The following is a 6,000-nucleotide window of genomic DNA, read 5'->3' as shown; positions in this document are numbered from 1 at the left end:
GTTATTTGTTTGTACTTGAAAGTGTCCATATTTGGATTTTTCCCCTGGCGGAGCCAACGGCAATAATTTTATATGAGGGAAATCTGTGTTGAGGAGAATGTAAAATCCCCTTCTTCCAGTGCCACTGCTTCAAACCTCTCCCTGCCCCACATGACTGGTTTTTTTTTTAATTATCTATTTTTAAAAATATATGTTGGGAGATCAGCTGTCACACCTCCTTCATCATGGGTAGGTAGCATTTAACAAAGCTCCCAGGGCATTTTTTTCAGCCTTCTAGTCTTTTCTGCTCTTGCTTGACTTCTTCACTTTCACAAAAGCTCATCTGTTCATCAGTGAGGTGAAATAGCAGCCTCTAATATGGAGAACGGGATTGAGTCTCCACTCCTCCACCTGCAGCCAGCTGACCTTGGGTCAGTCACAGTTCTCTCTCAGCCCCTCCTACCTCACAGGTTGTCTGTTGCAGGAAGAGGAAGGGAAGGTGATTGTAAGCCTCTTTGAGGCTCCTTTGAGTAGAGAAAAGCAGGGTGTAAAAACCAACTCTTTGTTTTCTTCTTCTCTTGTAATCAGTGCTGATTTTCCAATATTGTTCCACTTCAGTGTAGGGTTCTATGTCTCAAGGGAAAAAAAAACAACCCTTTCCTGCACAAAGAAAGCTAGCAAGTCTAGGGAAAGGATTCAGCCTTGCTTTCTCCCTGCCATAGTATCTTTCTATAAGCAGAGATGTATTTTTACAATAGAATAGCATTTTAATAGGTTTACTGTGTTTCATTGTGTCTTTAATATTGCAGGATGTTCTTATTTATTGTCGTAAATCACCCCAAGCTGGCTTGCATGGAAGAGCAGTATAAAAATAAGGTGACCCTGTGAGCTAGGTGAGTCTGAGGGAGCTCTGAGAAAATTGTAATTGGCCCAAGGTCACCCAGCTGGCTGCATGTAGTGGAAGAAAGGGGAATCAAACATGGTTCTCCAAATTAGAGGCCACTGCTCTTAGCCACTACACCGAGCTGGCTTAGCAGAGGATCGCCCTGCCCTTGGATCTGGAAACCACCAGACATTCCACACTGCTATAAAGTACGGATCCAAACACGTCTGCAGGAGTCGAACAAACATTTGTTTATTTACATTTGTAGTTCACCCAGTCTCTAAGGCTCAGGATCATGTCATCACGAAAACATAAGCAAACAAAGGGATTTTCTTTATTTGGAAAATGCATTCAGAAGATTCCTTTGCCGCCTTTCAGGGAACATGCCCAATCTCGGTCCTGAGGGCCTGCAATCTTTAAAAAGCCACTTCCATGCTTAACTTGGAACTCTTTAGTTGCAAAAGTATCTAGGACCAGAAGAAAGCTTAAACCATAAACAATTCTAAATAAAAACGGGCTTATCTGTTTCCAGATGGCCCTAGTTCTTTCATTGTTTCTTATATGAAACAGGAAGCGGGCTATGCAGAAAAGTGCCTTACAGTGCTGCAAAAGTGAGGTAAACCTGCTGGAAAGCACACTGCTGGAAAATGCAGCAAGTTCAAAAAGAATCAAAGGAGGCATTCATTCTTATGACTGCCATCTAGGCAGTCCTGTTCCTTTATTAGCATCTCTATTGGATGTTATTTACCAGGTGATGTTCATTCCCTCCAGTCATGAAAAAGGTTCAGATGCCCGTTTCCACACATTAGTTCTCTGTTAAAGGGACAGTATATTTTTTCTCCAGGCCAGCTGGCAACTCTGCTTAACTTATGAAAGGCAGAACATCCATCTTTGAAATTCTAAATGGCCACATAGAGAAATATGGCTCTGAAGATGCTGGAGAGGCCGTATCTGTTCTGCATAGTGATGGCATCTGTGTTATCTTCAGTCGTATGTGAGGCTCAGTGTCTTCTCTCCGCCACTCCCATTACAGAATTCCTGTACAAATGTTGGATAGTAGAGCAGGTCAATGGATTGAAATAAAATTGGCCAAGATCTCCCCCATCATAACAGGCTGCTGGCTTCCAGCCACAACCACCAAAAAATGCCTAGTCATGAAGTCTACTTTGCCACACTTTTTACAGACTTCTCTCTTCCCTCTGCATTTGCTTCTTCAAGGGCCAGTGACACCATGGCAGCCATCACTTTCCCCCCTAGTCCTAAACTGGTATCATAGAGGCTCATCCAGTCTAAGCCTTTGTGAAGCCTTAAGACCTATGTCTTTAGCCCTTTAGTCATGGAAAGGTGAATGCATGTCACTGAACGGGATGAATTTTAGTCTCTTTTGCTAATGTGTTGTTTCTCTTGACCACCCAAGGCCTTCAGAATGAACATATAAATATCTAAATACAGCCAGCTAGCCAGTGACAGGGACAGATGTTGAGGATATAGCAAGGAAGGAAGAAGGACAGGCTAGAGGGTGAAGGGCAGAGCACAGCTGCTAAATGCTGTGCTGTGGCTGAGAGCCAAGCCATTGTTGCAGCAAGACTTATAGCTGAATCTCATACAAAGTGCACAGAGCTAGTGCTCAGAAAGATTCAGAACATCATAATGGGGTAAGAAGAGCTCTACAGGAGCAATGATGATTTGGCATGCCCAGGCCATTCTGAGCTAGTATGACAGCAAGAGATGAGCAGAGATTCTGCAAGAAGGTGTGGGAGAAGCATTATGAGACAAAGTTAATTGGAATCCTAGGCTCTAATTATTTGTGTGGAATATTGGCCCTGCAACAGAATCACGTGTCAAAGTTGATCACTGGGTCAGGAACTATCTTCTAGTGAAGGTGCGATGTTTCTGGGATATTTCTATAAGGAAAAGGTGGCAAGTTTGGGATTTTTCAGTCTAGAAAGCAGATTGCTAAGAGGAAGCATGACAGAGGTTTATAAAATTATTTATTTATTTACTTACTTACTTACTTACACTCCCAGCCTGGCCAGCTTGGGTTGGAGAAGGTAGATAGAGATAATTTCTTCATATCTTCTAATATTAGAGTGCAGGGGTAACCAGTGAAATTATTGGGAAACAGTTTCAGGTCAGACAAACATACACACTACTAAGACTACCTAAGAACATAAGAAGCCTGCTGGAGAAAGGAAATATTACCTAAGAAAGCTATTTCAGCTAAGCAAGACTAAGAGAACCAATGAAGCACTCAGAAAATATTTTACTGCCCGGAAGAAATATCAAGGCTTGATAAAGGCAAAAAGAGAGAGAGAGAGAGAGAGAGAGAGAGAGAGAGAGAGAGAGACTCTCTAAATAAGACCACTTCATGCAGGCATTCCAGACACACGATAATAGGTTATTCTGGTGACTTATGGGTGAGGATCTGGATGGCGTTCGACATACTCCCATCCTTTCTGTGATATTCAGTGATATTTTAATTCTCTACCAACTTGCAGCCAAATATTCCTGAAACAAACAAACTTTATGCTGCATTTCTTGACTTACATGCTGCCTTTGATTCAATCCCAAGAGCCCAATCATGGGGGGAACTGGCAGACATGGGAATAGATATCCAGCTTCTACATTGAATTTGTAACTTGTTCACCAACACAAGCTGCCAAATTTGATGTGATAAAAGTGGGAACTTGTATGCTCTAATAATTACTAATAAAGATATCAAGCAAGGTTGTGTATTAGCTCCATACATTTTTAACCTGTATATTTCAGATCTGGCCAACAGCTTTTCAGGAGATCACTTCCATGCCCCCAAACTGGATGATACCCCAGTCCCATTTCTTTTATACACAGATAGCTTTATCAACCTATTTTGAGCAAAACATACTCAAATCAAATTTTACAAAATCTAAGATAATTGCATTCTCTAAATCTAGGAAACTGATAAAATGGGAAATAAATGGACAAATAATTGAGCAGATGCACCAATTCAAATATTTTACGATCCAATTCAACCATTTTTCATTACTTCTTGAAATGAACTCTGCATATATTTAACCACTCAGAAAGCTGGTGCAATAGCTATGGTGTTCTTGTTTTTTAAACCAAGGGCAGTCAACATCTCCCTGAAGCCCTAGGAGTTTTTAGATCAGAATTATTACTGAAATTATTTTATGGTCTACTTGTTTGGTGGTTCAACTTATCTCTGATGTGGAGAGGGTACAGTCTTTCTTATGTCATCTTCTTGGTCTCCCGAAATGTATCTCTTACTCTATGGTCTGCTTGGAGACAGGTATCACACAACTTGCCTCTCAAGCCTGGCTTTGAACTTTTAAATTCTGACTACAGCTTAATTCTAGAGCTCCAGCAGGGACTTTATTTTATATTAAATGACAATTTTCTCTCTTGGGTCAAGGTGATTATTAACAAACCAAAAACCATTGGCCTCCCCCAGAACATCTGGAAAATCACGAAAAGAGACAAGTTTACAGCATCATCAGGCAATCAATTTTAGACATAGACTATCAGACTTTAGTTGCTAGAGCACACAAAACAAGCTTTCCCATTTTTAAAAAAACCTTTACCCAGTGGCTGGGAGGATTTCAGAATACTTTTCCTCATTAACATTGCCCTCTCTGAAAAGTTTCATGTTGACACGCTTAAATCTACTACCAATTGCTATAACCAAAGGCCAATATCTAAAAGTTCCCTTTGCTGAGAGGCTTTGTTGCAGTGCACTAAAACAACCAGTTTGTGGAACATGTTTTGTTACATTGTAAACAACATAACCACCACAGAGAACATATCATAAAGTCTTTAATGAGGGAAGTAGACAGCCATGATTTTACAATTATTGGTCCAATAATTACCATTGCTAGATTTCTCTACCTGACTTTGTTTAAACATGCCAGTAATCTATTGTAAATTTGAGTTTTAGCTTGGATGATTTTAGCACATATTTTATTAAAAGGTAAAGGTATCCCCCGTGCAAGCACCAGGTCATGTCTGACCCTTGGGGTGATTCCCTCTAGCGTTTTCATGGCAGACTCAATATGGGGTGGTTTGCCAGTGCCTGCCCCAGTAATTACCATTTACCCCCCAGCAAGCTGGGTACTCATTTTACTGATCTCGGAAGGATGGAAGGCTGAGTCAACCTTGAGCCGGCTGCTGAGATTGAACTACCAGCTTCATGGGCAGAGCTTCAGACTGCATGTCTGCTGCCTTATCACTCTGCGCCACAAGAGGCTCTATCATATTTTATTACATATCACTATATATCTCTTTGGTTGGTGCCAATAAAGGTTGATATTATATGTTAAGATATCTTTAAACCGCTCCTGTGGAGTCGATTAAATAAAAGGGTAAGGGCTGTCTGGGAGGAGTTAGGGCGGGCCCTGTCTGGGATAAAAACTCGGAGGGCCCATCCAGGGCTCCCCATTGGCTGCTTCGCCCGACTGGAGACTCACCGCACAGACTAAACTGGCAGCCCGCGCAGTGAGTCCTCCGGCCAGGAGAAGCACCAGCCATGCTCCTGGGTGGAGGGGGCGCTCCGCCTTCTCCCGGCCGCTGGAGCAGCCTTGCCGCATCAGAGACGCAGCGAGGCTGCTCCAGCAGCCGGGAGAAGGCCGCCAATGATCCACGGTGCGGGGGGGCCGCTCCGCCTTCTTCCGGCCACTGGAGTGGCCTCGGCACGTCTCCGACGTGGCGAGGCTGCTCCAGCGGCCAGGAGAAGGCCGCCAATGCTCCCCGGTTCTAGCACCCGCTGTATTCTAAGAACAGCGGGCTTTATTTCTAGTAATATGATATGATATTATATGAAGAACCCGGCTGAATTAGACTAATGGTCCATCTAGTCCAGCTTCCTGTCTCACACAATGGCCAATCAATTCCTGCGGGCAGTCAACAACAAGTCATAAAAGCCAAGGCCTTTCCTTATGTTTCCTCCTGGCTTTAAGAGTCAGAGGATTAGTGCCTCTGAATGTGGAGGTTACTTTACTCAATGAGTATTTAAATGCTTGCACAGGGGATACCTTTACCTTTATCTACTGTGAATTATACCTGGTTGTCATTTTTTTAAAAACCCACAATATTAAACTTGCAAATGCTAAGCTGTATGAGATGGAACACCTATGCAAAAGTCC

Source organism: Paroedura picta, chromosome 1 (genome assembly GCF_049243985.1).
Source record: "Paroedura picta isolate Pp20150507F chromosome 1, Ppicta_v3.0, whole genome shotgun sequence".
In the NCBI taxonomy this organism is placed as follows: Eukaryota; Metazoa; Chordata; class Lepidosauria; order Squamata; family Gekkonidae; genus Paroedura; species Paroedura picta.
This window is presented reverse-complemented; position numbering follows the sequence as displayed.